Raw genomic sequence first — 18,069 nt, 5'->3', positions numbered from 1 at the left:
GGACTTTAATGTGGAGGACGTCCACCCTTCCCTTTCTGACGGCTGGAACCCCGCTGGAGACGCTGTGGGGGGAATAGTAGCCCAGGCTTATAAGGAGCTGCTCGGCCACTATGTCCACTCTCTTCCTCTCCCTAAGCCATCTGGAGCACAGCATTATTTCGTAGTGAATCATTGATAGCGGGAAACTTGATATAGAAGGGGATGGAGGCCTTTGAGTTGTGATGCTACGGAATGCTGAAAATCAGGTTGTAATGGTTCTTTATTTACGTGACCATTACGGCACTCCAACCCCAGTTCTCGATACCAGTAATATCGTACTACTTTTCTGCGAAATAACAAACATTTTTGTGACAATATTCACATTTCGTTTTATTAATGTATAGGTGCTCCGATGTATCGATATATTACAGTGATACGGTTCTTGTGTGTATTCATTTCTGTGAGACTGTCATAATCTTTGACTTACTTGTAACCGTTTTGGCGCGAATGCGCACAGAGCAGTCTTTGTTTGACTGCAGAAGTTGTTATTTCGCTTTGTAAAAGAACAGTCAAGTCTCGTGTTTAGTTAAAGTGGAAATTAAATATATTAAGATTGATGAAAAACTGTTTTCTTGATGATGTGACAATTAAGAAGAAGTATATGTGAATTTACAAGAAGTTTAGTAAAAATGTGGGTCGTGAACTCCAAGTCAAAAATTATTTCTACCATACCATTTTTCTAATCTGGGATTGTTTGATCATTAAGAATTTCCTGAAAAACGCATTTATTAGGTCTTCAAATATTGCTAAAATACAGATTTGGACCTTCTAGCAGTCAAAGTGTAATCACCCTAGAATCAACTAGATGAGCCATAACAACTTCGACGAAATCTACGTGGGAATCCATTCAAAATAAGTGCCAAAATTTATGGCTTTTTTACAGTGCCTTCATTATTTCCGTTCTGACGATACCATCCACAGCCAATAACTTTGTTGTTGTACCATAAAGCGAACACCTCTGCGTGAGCAACATTATTAATCTGATTTCTAACATACTTTGCTAGTGGTGGTATTGTTAGAAGGTGGACTAGTAAGATAAGGAATGAGAGGTCTTCCGGGGAATTGGCGAAGAAAGGAACATATGGAAGACCCTGACAAGCAGGAAGCACAGGATGACAGGAAACGTGCTAAGGCACCAGAGAATAACCTCCATTATACTAGAGGGAGCTGTAGAGGAAGAGAAAGATTGGAATTAATCCATCAGATAATTGACGACGTAGGTTGCAAGTGAAACGCTGAAAGGGAAATGTTGCTGAAAGGGAAATGTTGACGCAGGAGAGAAAATCTTGGTGGGCAGCACGAAGCCAGACGCAATACTCATGACTCAAAAGGCTCTTTGGAACCCGTAAGTGTGCAGTGTGGAACTGCTGATTTCCCTGCCTCCAGGGAGTCATTTTGAGCGGATTGTCATGCTGGAGCCGCAAAAGGGCCGACGGCACTGGCACATGAGTGCTGCCGAGGACGAGCTGGCCGCAAGTATCGACGCCGGGTGGGCGGCAAGACGAACAGCAGCATCTTCTAGAGGCCAGCGCCGTCTCCCCAGTGGAAGCGGTGGACAACCCTGCGGCGAGGCGCCAGAGACCGTGTTGGCGCGGCGGCCGAGGTGTCCGGAATGGCAGGCAATGCCTGAATATAGTGTTATCAGTTGCTCGATGGAGACGAACGAACCAATCTTGATCAGTGACGCAAGTGAGGGCCTTGAGAATCGGACGTGCTGTGGTTCGATTCGTTATTACAGTGTCTGTGTTATTCCGAATTACGACCCATGTTCCTCCGAATGTGCGTGCATGTCCAGAAGGAACATTGCATAGTAATTCCGGATAACACAAGCACTGCAGTATCGTAATTATCCGTCGACACCGGGAGCGACTTTCAAGTAAAATGTCTCACCTGTACGAGAATATACACAACGGATGTAGGAGTACAGGTTGTAGACACATGGCTGACGTCACTTGGAGTATGGCCGTGAATCGTGCTCGGGTAGCCAAATGGTAAGGCGACCGCTCGCGATAAACTGTAAATCCGCATTTGAGCCCCCGGTCCGGCAAAAATTTTCATTGTCATCATTCCACTATACAGCTGATGGTTGTCCGTATGTATAGATTTCATGGGCTGTGGTTCGGTTACCCTGACGTCACTACGGTTTTTTCTGGGGAGCGACCACTCTGTGGACCCAAGACCGATGGAGCAATCGCCGTCTCTTCCCGGCCGGACGGATAGCGACCTTGGTCAGGGTGGAGGAAAGGGCTTTCGCATATCAAGTGAAGCACTACCAGAGACTTTTGCAATTGACGAGTGCGTGCTGGAGGTTTTATGGTAGATGCAGCGCACTTTGTGTTACAAGAGGGTGCATTGGGGGTGTTTCGCAACCACAAATTCGGCCCGGAAGTCCCTTGTTGTAATGTACAAGTTATGGTTACTATTGATAGCACACAAAGTGCTGGTGTATGCGCGTTTAGCGCGAGCAAGTCAAATTTGCTAACTACACGCTGTGACATGCTTGTAAGACATTTCCAGGGGCAGATGTGAACTCTGACTACAATCTATTGGTTATGACCTGTAGATTAAAACTGAAGAAACTGCAAAAAGGTGGGAATTTAAGGAGATGGGACATGGATAAACTAAAAGAACCAGAGGTTGTACAGAGTTTCAGGGAGAACATAAGGGAGCAATTGACAGGATTGGGGGAAAGAAATACAGTAGAAGAAGAATGGGTAGCTTTGAGGGATGAAGTAGTGAAGGCAGCAGAGGATAAAATAGGTAAAAAGACGAGGGCTAGTAGAAATCCTTGGGTAACACAAGAAATATTGAATATAATTGATGAAAGGAGAAAATATAAAAATGCAGTAAATGAAGCAGGCAAAAAGGAATACAAACGTCTCAAAAATGAGATCGACAGGAAGTGCAAAATGGCTAAGCAGGGATGGCTAGAGGACAAATGTAAGGATGTAGAGGCTTATCTCACTAGGGGTAAGATAGATACTGCCTACAGGAAAATTAAAGAGACCTTTGGAGAAAAGAAAACCACTTGCATGAACATCAAAAGCTCAGATGGAAACCCAGTTCTAAGCAAAGAAGGTAAAAGCAGAAAGGTGGATGGAGTATATCGAGAGTCTATACAAGGGCGATGTACTTGAGGACAATATTATAGAAATGGAAGAGGATGTAGATGAAGATGAAATGGGAGATACGATACTGCGTGAAGAGTTTGACAGAGCATTCAAAGACCTGAGTCGAAACAAGGCCACCGGAGAAGACAACATTCCATTGGAACTACTGACGGCCTTGGGAGAGCCAGTCCTGACAAAACTCTACCATCTGATGTATGAAACAGGTGAAATACCCTCAGACTTCAAGAAGAATACAATAATTTCAAACCCAAAGAAAGCAGGTGTTGTCATATGTGAAAATTACCGAACAGTCAGTTTAATAAGCCACAGCTGCAAAATACTAACACAAATTCTTTACAGACGAATGGAAAAACTAGTAGAAGCCGACCTCGGGGAAGATCAGTTTGGATTCCGTAGAAATATTGGAACACGTGAGGCAATACTGACCCTACAACTTATCTTAAAAGCTAGATTAAGGAAAGGTAAACCTACGTTTCTAGCATTTGTAGACTTAGAGAAAGCTTTTGACAATGTTGACTGGAATACTCTCTTCCAAATTCTAAAGGTGGCAGGGGTAAAATACAGGGAGCGAAAGGCTATTTACAATTTGTACAGAAACCAGATGGCAGTTATAAGAGTCGAGGGACATGAAAGGGAAGCAGTGGTTGGGAAGGGAGTGAGATAGGGTTGTAGCCTCTACCCAATGTTATTCAATCTGTATATGGAGGAAGCAGTAAACGAAACAAAAGAAACATTTTGAGTAGGTATTAAAATCCAGGGAGAAGAAATAAAAACGTTGAGTTTCGCCGATGACATTGTGATTCTGTCAGAGACAGCAAAGGACTTGGAAGAGCAGTTGAATGGAATGGACAGTGTCTTGAAAGGAGGATATAAGATGAACATCAACAAAAGCAAAACGAGGATAATGGAATGTAGTCAAATTAAATCGGGTGATGCTGCCGGAATTAGATTAAGAAATGAGACACTTAAAGTAGTAAAGGAGTTTTGCTATTTGGGGAGCATAATAACTGATTATGGTCGAAGTAGAGAGGATATAAAATGTACACTGGCAATGGCAAGGAAAGGTTTTTGAATTAGAGACATTTGTTAACATCGAGTATGGATTTAAGTGTCAGGAAGTCACTTCTGAAAGTATTTGTATGGAGTGAAGCCATGTATGGAAGTGAAACATGGACGTTAAATAGTTTGGACAAGAAGAGAATAGAAGCTTTCGAAATGTGGTGTTGCAGAAGAATGCTGAAAATTAGATGGGTAGATCTCATAACTAATGAGGAAGTATCGGATAGGATAAGGGAGAAGAGAAGTTTGTGGTACAACTTGACCAAAAGAAGGGATCGGTTGGTAGGACATGTTCTGAGGCATCAAGGGATCACCAACTTAGTATTGGAGGGCAGCGTGGAGGGTTAAAATCGTAGAGGGAGACCAAGAGATGAATACACTAAGCAGATTCAAAAGGATGTAGGTTACAGTAGGTACTGGAAGATGAAGATGCTTGCACAGGATAGAGTAGCATGGAGAGCTGCATCAAACCAGTCTCAGGACTGAAGACCACAACAACAACACGCTGTGAGTATGATTAATTGTATTAAGCAAAAGGTCTTTATTTAAACTACGCTGTGACGGAACTCAGTTGGTAACTCATTCTGCTGAGAATTCATCTTGTTAATTATGTATTATTTTTGTTAATGTGTAAGAATTATTAAGACAAAATGGTAGATATCGAAGTAGACGACAGAGGGATAGAGAAACAATTAAAATCGCTCAAAAGAGGAAAGGCCGCTGGTCCTGATGGGATATCAGTTCGATTTTACACAGAGTACGCGAAGGAACTTGCCCCCCTTCTTGCAGCGGTGTACCGTAGGTCTCTAGAAGAGCGAAGCGTTCCAAAGGATTGGAAAAGGGCACAGGTCATCCCCGTTTTCAAGAAGGGACGTCGAACACATGTGCAGAACTATAGACCTATATCTCTAACGTCGATCAGTTGTAGAATTTTGTAACACGTATTATGTTCGAGAATAATGTCTTTTCTGGAGACTAGAAATCTACTCTGTAGGAATCAGCATGGGTTTAGAAAAAGACGGTCGTGTGAAACCCAGCTCGCGCTATTCGTCCACGAGACTCAGAGGGCCTTAGACACGGGTTCACAGGTAGATGCCGTGTTTCTTGACTTCCGCAAGGCTTTTGACACAGTTCCCCACAGTCGTTTAATGAACAAAGTAAGAGCATACGGACTATCAGATCAATTGTGTGATTGGATTGAGGAGTTCCTAGATAACAGAACGCAGCATGTCATTCTCAATGGAGAGAAGTCTTCCGAAGTAAGAGTGATTTCAGGTGTTCCGCAGGGGAGTGTCATAGGACCGTTGCTATTCACAATATACATAAATGACCCTGTGGATACCATCGGAAGTTCACTGAGGCTTTTTGCAGATGATGCTGTGGTGTATCGAGAGGTTGCAACAATGGAAAATTGTACTGAAATGCAGGAGGATCTGCAGCGAATTGACGCATGGTGCACGGAATGGCAATTGAATCTCAATGTAGACAAGTGTAATGTGATGCGAATACATAGAAAGATAGATCTCTTATGATTTAGCTACAAAATAGCAGGTCAGCAACTGGAAGCAGTTAATTCCATAAATTATCTGGGAGTACGCATTAGGAGTGATTTAAAATTGAATGATCATATAAAGTTGATCGTTGGTAAAGCAGATGCCAGACTGAGATCCATTGGAAGAATTCTAAGGAAATGCAGTCCGAAAACAAAGGAAGTAGGTTACAGTACGCTTGTTCGCCCACTGCTTGATTCAAATGGTTCACATGGCTCTGAGCACTATGGGACTTAACTGCGGAGGTCATCAGTCCCCTAGAACTTAGAACTACTTAAACCTAACTAACCTAAGGACATCACACACATCCATGCCCGAGGCAGGATTCGAACCTGCGACCGTAGCTGTCTGCCGGTTCCAGATTGTAGCGCTTAGAACCGCTCGGCCACCCCGGCCCCACTGCTTGAATACTGCTCAGCAGTGCGGGATCCGTGCCAGATAGGGTTGATAGAAGAGATAGGGAAGATCCAATGGAGAGCAGCGTGCTTCGTTACAGGAACATTTAGTAATCGCGAAAGCGTTACGGAGATGATAGATAAACTCCAGTGGAAGACTGCAGGAGAGACGCTCAGTAGCTCGGTACGGGCTTTTGTTAAAGTTTCGAGAACAGACCTTCACCAATAGTCCAGTTGGGTGGTTTTAGAACAGATGAAATGTTCCTGATCGATCTGTTACTCAGGTGACATCCAGTGACTAGTCCACGTTCAAAGTCACAGATCACTCCCAACCGACGCATTTCGTTGTCACTGCTTCTCTACTCGAATGCAATACTGCCCGCCTCGTTTTATACTGGCTGTTTAGTCTTTGTAGCATCTAGTAATCAATTCTGCACTACACAGGGGCGTCCAGTTACTTTCCATCAAATAGTGTATACATGTATAGATTTGTTTGTGGTTGTGGCTACAAGCTGGTCATTTAACAATGAAGTTATCTTCAACCTCAGCGTTTGTTAGAACACCACAGCGCTTTGTTAATGACTTTGAAATGACTTACCCACACAACTATAAGTGAACCTCAAGTGTGACGTGGTCTCCAAATCACGATGGAAATGGGCGTTTTTCACGTTAACATATCATTCCCAGAGGTGAAAGAAGCGGTTAGCAACAGGAAAGATCGTAGTCCGCGCTGATAATTGAACTCTGGATCTTTGGGTCTGTGGCCTGAAACTCACAGAATTAGCAACCTAGCAATATTAAGTGCCACACTGGGTAATTTTTTGTAAAAGAAAGGAATAAATTCGTATTTGCTAAGTGTCATGCTGTTACTGAAATTAATTTACGAGGGATGTTCGGAAAGTAAGGTCCGATCGGTCAAGAAATGAAAACCACAGAAAACAAAAAAAAAATTATTCGTAACAGTTAGCCATACCTTCCAGATAGCTCTCTAAATAGTCGCCATTCCGAATTGGACATCTGTCGTAGCGTTGTACAAACTTTCCAGTACCTCGACACAGAAAGAAGCCGCCTGCGCTTTCCGCCAATTCTCTACGCTGATCTGCTTTTCGTTGTTTGTGCCAAAATGTTGTCTTCGTGGCCAGCGGTTCATGTGAGCAGAGATGAACAATGGAGGGAGCCAATTAAGGGCTTTATTGTGGATGATCAAACATTTCCCATCGAAAACGTTGCAGGAGCGTCTTCATTGTCCTGCAGAATGCGGCTGAAATTGTCTTGAAGAAAGAAACGCTTGGCGTATATGTTATGTGGGCTGTATAGCTTCAGGCGAAATCTCTCACCAGATCCACATACTTGGCGGGAGACAAAGTTGTTTCAGGCAATTCTACATGATCTCTTTGCGCTCTGAACTGAAAAGAACGACGCGAAGCCATCGACAGGCACACTCAAGACACTGCCCAATACATCTGTGCAAAGTTCCATCGGATTTTTACAGTGATTTCCATTTCGTGCCTAACCGGACCTTACTTTCCGAATATGCCTCGTAATTTAATGAATTGCAGATAACAGTTTGCAAATGCCTTCATAATGTTGAACAAGGAATAAACATTTTCGTAGTGTTTCATTGACAATCACCTTAGAATTTCGCAACTTGTTACCGATTTCGATCTCCCATCTTCACAGCATAACCTACGAGATCTTTGCCGAAACGTGTTGTGCGTGTAGAAGTAAAGCGCTGCCATTCATTGCCTGACACTGCGTGGCTACATGTTTAAGATGTACTAACATGTTGCCTTGTAACCTAGTTAATTGCTGCGTTTGCAGCTATCAGGTTTCATGCTGAACTGTTGCACCTAAAGACCGGCAACGACACCTGAGGCAATAAGTGTGACGAATTTGTTAGCCTGTTAGTGTACTTAGCGGCAGCACGTTACAATTGCAACTAACCAGCCCGACACGTAACTCAATGGTGACACAGCGAATTCGGTGAAGAGGTTGCTTCATGGCTTAAACAGTACAACGAACGGCTCAGATTCTAAGATCGGTGATCGCGGACATACCATTCGCCCGTCCGCTTGTAAGCGAGAGGCTGTTTTCTTAATCGTCTTTGGTGTGTGCGTTTGCTTGCGCGTGTGCGCGTGTGTGTCTAGCGGTGGAAGAATCTACGTAATAGGTATGTCTGTCTATGTAAGTTTGCAAACTTTCGAGATCGCTATCGTCGAAGGTGAAAATCTACTAGGTCACATTTATGGAATGTTCGTCAGTATCTGGAAGAATATAGACAAATTAAAAACTAAAATAAATAATATTGTTGTTCCACAATAATACTTACTTTATTGTTCGTTGTGAACCGGCTTTCGGCTTTTTTGACCATACTCAGACAACTTAAGATTACACAGATAATCCACACATCATCAGTGGCAGTTACAACTGTTAAAAGATATTTGACCTTATAAGACTATGTATGTGTAAGGAAACACAAGCAAAACGAAATACACAGAGAAACTATGAACAAATAAACTTCGAAGTATGGCTGTCGCTAAACACCAATCACAAAATCCTGAATTAATCCTTAATGATCAAAAAACAGTTCACTATTCACGTCTGTTAAAGTAACAGCAGTCAGTTAATCTTTTTCTGACTGTAACTTGATAATCATATAACTGTTACCCACCCACTTGTCACTGACGCATTCCTCCCCTCTGTCCCCCTTTTCTACGAGCTAGTCGCATTCTCCTGTCATTTTGTCCACGTAACACAGCAATCTATGCCAACACTCATTTGTGTTCTGATATGGCCTTTACATTCTTATACCTCAACATTTGGGTATAATGTAACGTAAGGTTTATTTTTTCGTAGAATCTCTCTGAAGGTTATTATGCTTAAGATTTTCGTATAAACATGCAGGGTGTCACATAAATGTTGCGACAAACTTCTACGGGTTGTACAGGGTGTCTTCAGGAACAAATCGAGAATACGACCCATGCCTGGAACATCCAACGTCGCCACTTAGTGTCAAACTTATGGGCGCCGGTGGCTATCGCTAGGTCACCCCTTTGGCAGGAAACGGGGCTTTCTACACTGACCTACCGTATGTGGAGTGTCTCACAATGTAGTTTTGTTATTCAGTGATCGCAACTGATGCCACAGTCTCCAGCGGAGAAGATGGAGCTACGTGACAGGCCTTATCCCCTATGAATGCGACTCTCTGTTGCCTCGGTGTATGACTGTTTCGGACATCGGTTTTCATCCACAGTTTATTTTTCTTATGTGTACTGAAGAACTTGGGAGATTCCAGGGAAATCTAGGAGAAAAATAAACTGCAAGTTGGCATGTGTCCAAAACCATCATTCACCGGAGCAACAGAGCACCTTATTCATAGGACATGAGGGCCTCCACGCATCCGCTAGCCCCATCTTTTGTACTGGCAAGTGTGGCAATCAGTCGTGGTCACCGAACAACAAACAACACTGCGAGAAGTTCCGCATACAGTCCGTCGGCATACAAAGACACGTTTGCTGCTGAAGGGGTGGCGTAGTTGTAGGCGCTGGCGCTTATAACTTGAACGCTCTGTAACGTCATTGGATGATGTTTGCGCACACTGTTCCTATCCTCGATTAGTTTCCCATGACACCCTCTACATCCCCCTCGAAGTTTATCGCAACATTTCTGGGACATCCTGTATGGTCATAAACGATCACACATCTTTGGAAAAACTATCTTTGTACAGTTACAAACTGTCAGTGATGTTTGAACTGACTGTTTGGTCTTAAGAAGTCTATGGATGCCCTAGAAAACCGAAAGCCGGTTCTCAATGGACTATAAAATAAATACTATTGTGAGAAGTTGATACTACAAAGTTCAGTTTGTAATAAAATTTCCAAGTCTATTTTCGTGGCGCACGATGGAAAACAGTCAGTAAGGAATATGCCCCTAAGGTCTTCTTCTCAGTAAAAAAAGAGTTACACAACTTTCAGAATTTCTTAAATGACATTGTGGAAGTCTGTAACGTGACATGGCTGTTGCAAAGCGTTTATAGATTGCATTAAAAAGCACTAACAGGCGCACATTTAAAACAAAGAGTGAAATCTGAGGAGTGGAACATTAGGAGGGCAGCGGCCAGGTTATGGATTTCAAGAACATAAGAGTCCTTGCCAAAGAGTGTTACATACGTGGGAGAGATCACTAAGGACGAAAGCAATTTCAATAGAGGCTGTAGAATTCCATCTTCGTCGCTTTCCGCTGTCGTGGAAAAAATTTCCAGCCATAAGGAATGCAATAAATTACCAGGAACCAACTTTGTAGAACATCTATAATAGTTTGGTAAGCATTCCTTCTTTCTTTCTCAGATAATTATCGTTGCCCATCTAGTGACAATGGGACATCAATAATAAGTCCGTCCAAACAGGCCTCAAAAGGCCCAACTGTATCAACCGACCGCCGTGTCATCCTTAGACCTCAGCATCTCTGAACGCAGATTTGGAGTTACATGGGGTCAGCACACGGCACTCAAGGCCGTTGTCAGTTTTCGTGTCCGGAGCCGTTACTTCTCAATCAAGTAGCTCCTGAACTGGCCTCAGAAGCGCTGAATGCACTCCGCTTGCCACCAGCGCTCGGCAGACGCAAACAGTGAATCATTCAAACGCTAGCCAAGTCCGACAGCGCTTAACTTCGCTGACCTGCCGGTAACCGATGCTACTACTTCGGCAAGGCCATTGGCTCCACCAATAATAGCCGGAAAAATAGTACCCAATAATAGTTACTACAAAACAAGTGTGGGAAAACACTTTTAAAACTGAGTGCGACATCAGTCTTCACTGTATTTAGCTTACCGTGGGATACCAGAAGATCCCAGCAGAGGCGTCGATTTGTGAAAAGCAGTTTGAAGAGTACGATGTCACGGTCTAATAATCTGGAAAAGCGCTGTCCAGCTCTCGGGGATAGCAATTGCATCTTTCAACACGATCGAGCACTACCTCTTAATGCACTACCTGGCGGAGTTGTTACACGACAATAACATCCCTGTAAGGGACTGGCCTGCACAGAGTCCTGACCTGAATCCTATAGAACACATTTGGGATGTTTTGGAACGCCAGCTTCGTGCCAGGTCTCGCCGACCGACATCGATACCTCTCCTCAGTGCAGCACTCAGTGAAGAATGGGCTTCTATTTCTCAAGAAACATTCCAGCACCTGATTGAACGTATGCCTGCGAGAGTTGAAGCTGTCATCAACGCTAAGGGTAGGCCAAAACCATATTTAATTCCAGACTTACTGATGGAGGGCGCCACGAACTTTTAAGTCATTTTTAGCCAGGTGTCCGGATAATTTTGGTCACATAGTTTATGTCGAGCCAAAACTAGAATGAGCTTCCGAAGCAGCACTAACGATCATGGGTTATTTAGTCCTGCCTGTCAGGGTCCAGAAATTACTTGAAGTTGCAAAACATGGTTACAAAAATATATCTTCCTGAAGATTTTAATTTCCATTTCTACTCCTTCGAGATTAACATTTCCAAAGATCTGACATACCCGATCTCCACGTTCAGTACCGTCAACTGAAACTAACGTTTTATTGATCAACATAATCACTAATTCAGGTGTTGAAAACTGGCTAAACCTGTTAACATAACATAGTTTGTAAGAACTCAGTTTTATGTTACTGTTTTGCTGACCTGGCTTTGTAAACACAATTTGCAATGTTGTTAATTTAGAATTTTACGTGTCTAACCTTGTTTCCGTAATTCAGGATTAACAGGTAAGTCACTACTGAAGTTTGTGTTTTTTTTAATAATAAGTTATGCATAACTTTTTTCGGGAATAGGCACACTACTGTTACACAGTAAACTTACGGGTTTTCTCCTGGATTCGACAAAACAGTAATGCCCCTTCCAGTCATTGCTAAAATTGCTAAAACTCTAAGTTGTTTGTCTTTTATCCATATTGTATTAAGAATACTCGATCTCGCACAACAAACGTAACTGAACCTACACTCACAACTTCTCAAGTGCTACTGAATAGTGCCAAAAATATTCCACAGGAAGAAACTATCAGTACAAACAACGGTGTTTAAAAAGAACGAACTTATTGTTTGAGACAAAGCTTTGTGATTTAAGCGACTGTCTCCAATTCCCAAAAACTGAGGTTCAATATCTGTTCAGAGAAATAATGATACAGTTTTGAGTTTACAAAAAACAGTTTTGTTCTGAAATTTGATTTAATATAACAAATCGGAACAGAAATTTACTTATGAAGGGCGCTGGGAGAACATTTCACGAGCACCACAGGATTACTATGTTGGACAGCCTTGCTCTATAAAATATATACCTCTTTCCAGAAATACGCGTTTTCCTACAGACCATACGATGAAACTCGGGAAACTGTAGCTACCCGTAAACTGTCTGATTAAGAGTATCAGGACAGACATTGGTGGACGTCAATATGAGGTCCGTCCACCCTTCGCATTTATAATGGTTTGTACTCTGTTGGGAATACTTTCAATGAGGTGTCCGAACATGTGTAGTAGAATGGCACCCACTGCTTCCTGGAGAGCCGAAACCAAAGTGATGTCGGACGCTGGGTTGTGGAGCGAAATCGACGTTCCAACTCATCCCAAAGGAGTTCCATCGAGTTCATAGCGGGACTCTGGGACAGTCGATTTGTGCAATGTTATTGTCCATAAACACTGTCCCTCCTTTCCATCGCCGTGCGATCATCGAAATGGCAGTCATTGAGTTAACCGATCGCGGAAGTGAAAAACAGCTACAGTCGCTTAGTAAAAGCGGTTAGGCCGCGATATTGCAAGTCTTTTTAGTTGACGCCACTTCGGCGACTTGCGTGTCAATGACGACGGAAATGATGATGGACACACAACACCCAGTCCCCTGCTGGGAATCGAACCCGGGCCGCCTTGCGTGGTAGTCGGTAACGCTACCGCCTCGCTACGGAGGCGGACATCGTTTAGTAGTGGAATGGTTTCAGGACCAGATGAGATACCTATAAGATTCTATAGAAATTAAGCGAAAGAACTTGCTCCCCTTCTAGCAGTAATTTATCGTAGATCGCTTGAGCAACGAAAGGTACCTAACGACTGGAAAAAAGAGCAGGTCATTCCAGTTTATAAGAAAGGTCGTAAGACAGATACACACAATTATAGACCAATATAGTTGACGTCAGTCTGTTGTAGAATTATAGAACATGTTTAATGCTCAAGAATTAAGACGTTTTTGGCAAGCGAAAATCTCCTCTATAAAAATCAGCATGGATTCCGCAATCAGAATTTACGCTAAACTCAGCTCGCTCTGGCGTTAACGTTGATGCCGTATTCCTTGATTTCAGTAAGGCATTTGACACCGTCTCGCATTGCCGTTTAATGCAAAAAATACGACCTTTCAGAGTGTCGGAGCAGACCTGTTATTGGATTCAAGACTTTCTTGCAGACAGAACTCAACACGTCGCTGTAAACGGAACTAAATGGACAGGTGTGAAGGTAATATCCGGAGTACCTCTTGGAAGTGTGATAGGACCGTTGATGTTAACAAGCCATATGAATTATGTAGGAAAGCGTCGGATGCTCTTTAAAGTTATTCGCAGATGATGCAATTGTCTGTAACAAAATAGCAACGCCAGGAGATAGTAAGGCTTTGCAGAACGACCTGCAGAGAACTGATGAATGCTGTGGACTCTGGCAGTTGATTCTGAACGTAAACAAAAGTAGATGGTTCAAGTGGCTCTGAGCACTACGGGATGTGGCGTTCGCTGTTTTATTCAGTGGTTTGATGTTTAACTAATTTGTAAATGGAAATGATAATCTTATTTTATTACATTGAGTAATTACTAAATAATATTTCTCACGGCTAAAGAACTCCAAGTTAACGTCGTGTTTAAGTGTTGTCTGTAAGTTTTGTAAGTGTCACTAAATCACAGTTCATACAACAGATTCTATACAACTATGTATTATGATGGAAACAGTTATCTTCAGCAAAATGATCATTAAAACCACAGAATATCAGCCGCGCACAACACTGATGTATGTTACCTGAAACAATATTCTTCGCAACTCGTGCTCCATACATCAGCTAGAAAAGTTTGTTATAACGATCGTGCTATGAGCACTGTATTTAAAGAACCAATCTGATTCGAATTATTTTCATTAAAATGAGTTCGGGACCACCGGTGCACATTGATTTTTACACATTTGTATTACGTTCAGCATTTTTGTCTGCAGAGTTGCGTAATTTGAATTTGCCGCTGTGATAATTTTTAAGATGGCGGCAGACAATTGATAGAGACTTTCTATTGTTAGAGCAAATAAGTACATATTTAAAATGTTTATTAAACACTATAAACTATACTTTCATATTGTGCAGTATTTAGACATCATCAAGCAAACATTTGATTTGTTTCTAAGGAAAACACACACAAAAACGCGATAAAAAACGCTATCATCAATGGCTGCGCTCGTTGCAGCGGAAAGAAATAATTAACACAGATAATCCTTACTGAGGAATTAAAGTTACAAATAATTACTCACTCGTATTTATAATAATAATGAACTCTATTTTAAAGTAATAATTAAAAAATAACTACAATTTCTTAACAGACCTCAGTTTCATATGCGTCCGCAACTTACAAAATCCAACCAACCAAAGGTAAAAACAAAGGAAGACAAACGCAGATCATAAAAGCAATTTGCAATTATCATTGTCTTTGTATGATACACATCGATATGTCCAATTATATCATAGAATATTATATAAATAATTAATATTTAAAAGTTTTCACTGTTTTTGCAAACGTCGAATAGTTAATGTTTATAACTGTTAGAGGCATAATTTCCTCTGTCGCACTGTAGCCAAAAACTTATCTCGTGGATGTTACAGGGACTTAGCATCTGAGGTCATCTGTCCCGTAGAATTTAGAACTACTTGAACCTAACCTAACCTAAGGACATCACACACATCCATGCGAGAGGCAGGATTCGAACCTGCGACTGTAGCAGTCGCGCGGTTCCGGACTGAAGCGCCTAGAACCGCTCGCCCAACGCGGCCGGCCAAAGAGTAGATATTGCGCATACATAGGAAAAGAAATCCAGTACTGCACAGCTACACACACAAACAGCTGGAGACAACACCTGCCGTAAAATATCTAGGCGTAACTATCCAGAGCTACCTTAAGGGGAATGACCATATAAAACACGTAGTGGGAAATCCAGACACCACACTCAGATTCATCGGAAGAGTATTATGCAAATGTAACTCATCGACGAAAGAAGTGGCTTATAAGGCGCTTGTTCGCTCGATCCTTGAGTACTGCTCATCTATCTGGGAACCCTATCAGGTAGGATGGATAGAGGAGATAGAGAAGATCCAACGAAGAGCGGCGCGTTTCGTCACGGGATCGTTTAGCTGGCGAAAGAGCGTTACGACGATGCTAAACAAATTCCACTGGCAGATGTTACAAGAGAGACGTTGTGCATCACGGAGAGATTTACTATTGAAATTTCGGGACAGCACCTTTCAGGAGGAGTCGGACAGCATATTACCCCCCACCTCCCCCCCCCCCTCCACCCCCCCCCCCCCCCACACACACACACACATCTCGCGTATTGGCCACAAGGAGAAAATTCGAGAAATTAGAGCGAATACAGAGGCTTACCGACAATCATTCTTCCCACGCATTATTCGCGAGTGGAACAGGGTTGGACGGATCATAAAGTGGTACCGAAAGTACCCTCCGTCTCACACCATTAGGTGGCTTGTGGAGTATGATGTAGATGTAGATGTAGATCTAGATCAACCATTGCCTCACAGATGTGTATGATATAGATGTAGATTTATATAAACCATTGCCTCACAGCTACGCTGCATGAGAGATTGCGTTGTCATGCTGATACAAACTGCTATCGTCTCCGAACTCTTCCTCTACTGTACGCAATACACAGTGCTGTAAAATGTCTTCACATACTTCGACATCTATGTTTTCTTAAGTGCAATAACGGAGCTACACCGTAGCTTCGAAAAACAATTCCATTACGTTAACTCCTGCTCTGTACTTGAATATCGGGACTACACATGGGAGCAGCTAACGTCCTTCAAGCATTCGCCAAACCCCAAACCTTCCATAGTATTACCAAAGGGTATAGCGTGACTCATTACTCCATATTACTCCTTTCCAGGGACCCATTGTCTAGTGGCGTCGCTCTTTACCCTACCTCAAGCGTCGGTTAGCGTTGGCTAAAGGAGTGTGAGCCTTACGAGCATTGTATTTCATTCTTTTAAACGCCCTTCGTACAATCTTTGTGTTAGCTGGACAGTTGGTAGCACTTTGCAAGTCACGAGTAATTACTTCCTCTCATTCCACACAATTTTTCTTACAACCAGTTTAAGGTGCGACGTAACTAGAGATTTCTGCCACTGATGAATAGGTCGCTAGAATAACATGACCACTTGCTATTCAAGAACTCAAGGTTATTGACGCGCCTTGGGGCACAGCCCATCATTTTGACGATCTGATGACGAACTGTGCCAGAAAAGCGTCAGTAGAACTGCATTTACGAACAGCCAGTGGCAAGTTTATTCTAGCGACGTAGTCAGCAGTGACATAAGTCTCCAAGTGTTTACATCCAGACTCTGCAACGCTCGACCATCCCAGTCAACCGGTACGTGAGGTTTGCCGAGTCAAGGTTTCGGTGCAATTGTTCTTTCGCCTTTCCTCCTCACAATCATATCACCAGTTGTTGATTTGGACAGCTTTAGAAGGGTTTCCATTTGTTGCACAGGTGACATCTAACGACCAGTCCACGGTCGAAGTCACTGAGCTCTCCTTCTACATCTACACGATTGTCCTGCAATTCACAATTAACTGCCTGGTAGAGAGTTCATCGAACCACCTTCAAGCTGTTTTTGTACCGTTCCACTCTCGAATGACACGCCGGAGAAACGAGCACTAGAATCTTTCTGTGCGAGCTCTGATTTCTCCTATATGATCATGATACTCATTTCTCCCATTGCATATGGGCGCCGACAGAATATTTTAGAAATCGGAGGAGAAAAAAAAATGTTGTAATGTGTGTGAAATCTTATGGGACTTAATTGCCAAGGTCATAAGTCCCTAAGCTTACACACTGCTTAACCTAAAGTATGCTAAGGACAAATACACACACCCATGCCCAAGGGAGGACTCGAACCTCCGCCGGGACCAGCCGCACAGTCCATGACTGGAGCCCCCAGACCGCTCGGCTAATCCCGCGCGGCAATCGGAGGAGAAACTTAGTGATTGAGATTTCACGAGATGGTTCTATTTTAATTGTTGCACCAATTCACATATCACGTCGGTAGCACTCTCGTCACTGTTTCATGATAGTAGAAAACGAGCTCCTCTTCCTTGAAGGTTTTCGATGTCCACTGTCAGTCCCATATGATGCGGATCCCACAACCCACAGCAGTACTCCAGAAGAGAGCGGACAAGTGTGGTGTAAGCAGACCCTTTAGTAGACCTGTTGCACTTTATAAGTATTTTGCCAATAAATCGCAGTCCTTTGTTTGCTTTCCCCACAGCATTATCTAAGTGATCGTTCCAGTGTAAGTTATTTGTAATTTCAATCCCTAAGTGTTTAGTTCAATTTACAGCCCTCAGATTTGTGTGATTTATTCTGTAACCGGACTTTAAAGGGTTTCTTTTAGAACTCATGTGAGTGACTTCACACTTTTCATTATTTAGATTCAGTTGCCACGTTTCGAACCATACAGGAATCGTCTCAATCATCGTGCAATTGGTTTTGATCATCTGCTGACTTTCAAGACGAAGAATGACAGCATCATCTCCAAACAATCTGAGAGGGCTACTAAGACGGTATATGACAACGTCATCTACAAACTATCTAAGCGAGGTGCCCAGAT

The 18,069-nt window shown here is 42.7% G+C and overlaps 1 protein-coding gene across 1 annotated transcript in view; it reads left to right on the top strand.

Annotated features, from left to right (window-relative positions):
• Positions 1 to 18,069, top strand: part of LOC126336931 (uncharacterized) — a 796,951-nt gene that overhangs the window by 689,037 nt on the left and 89,845 nt on the right. The window lies entirely within an intron of this gene.

Source organism: Schistocerca gregaria, chromosome 2, assembly GCF_023897955.1.
Source record: "Schistocerca gregaria isolate iqSchGreg1 chromosome 2, iqSchGreg1.2, whole genome shotgun sequence".
Taxonomy (NCBI): domain Eukaryota; kingdom Metazoa; phylum Arthropoda; class Insecta; order Orthoptera; family Acrididae; genus Schistocerca; species Schistocerca gregaria.
This window is presented reverse-complemented; position numbering and strand designations above follow the sequence as displayed.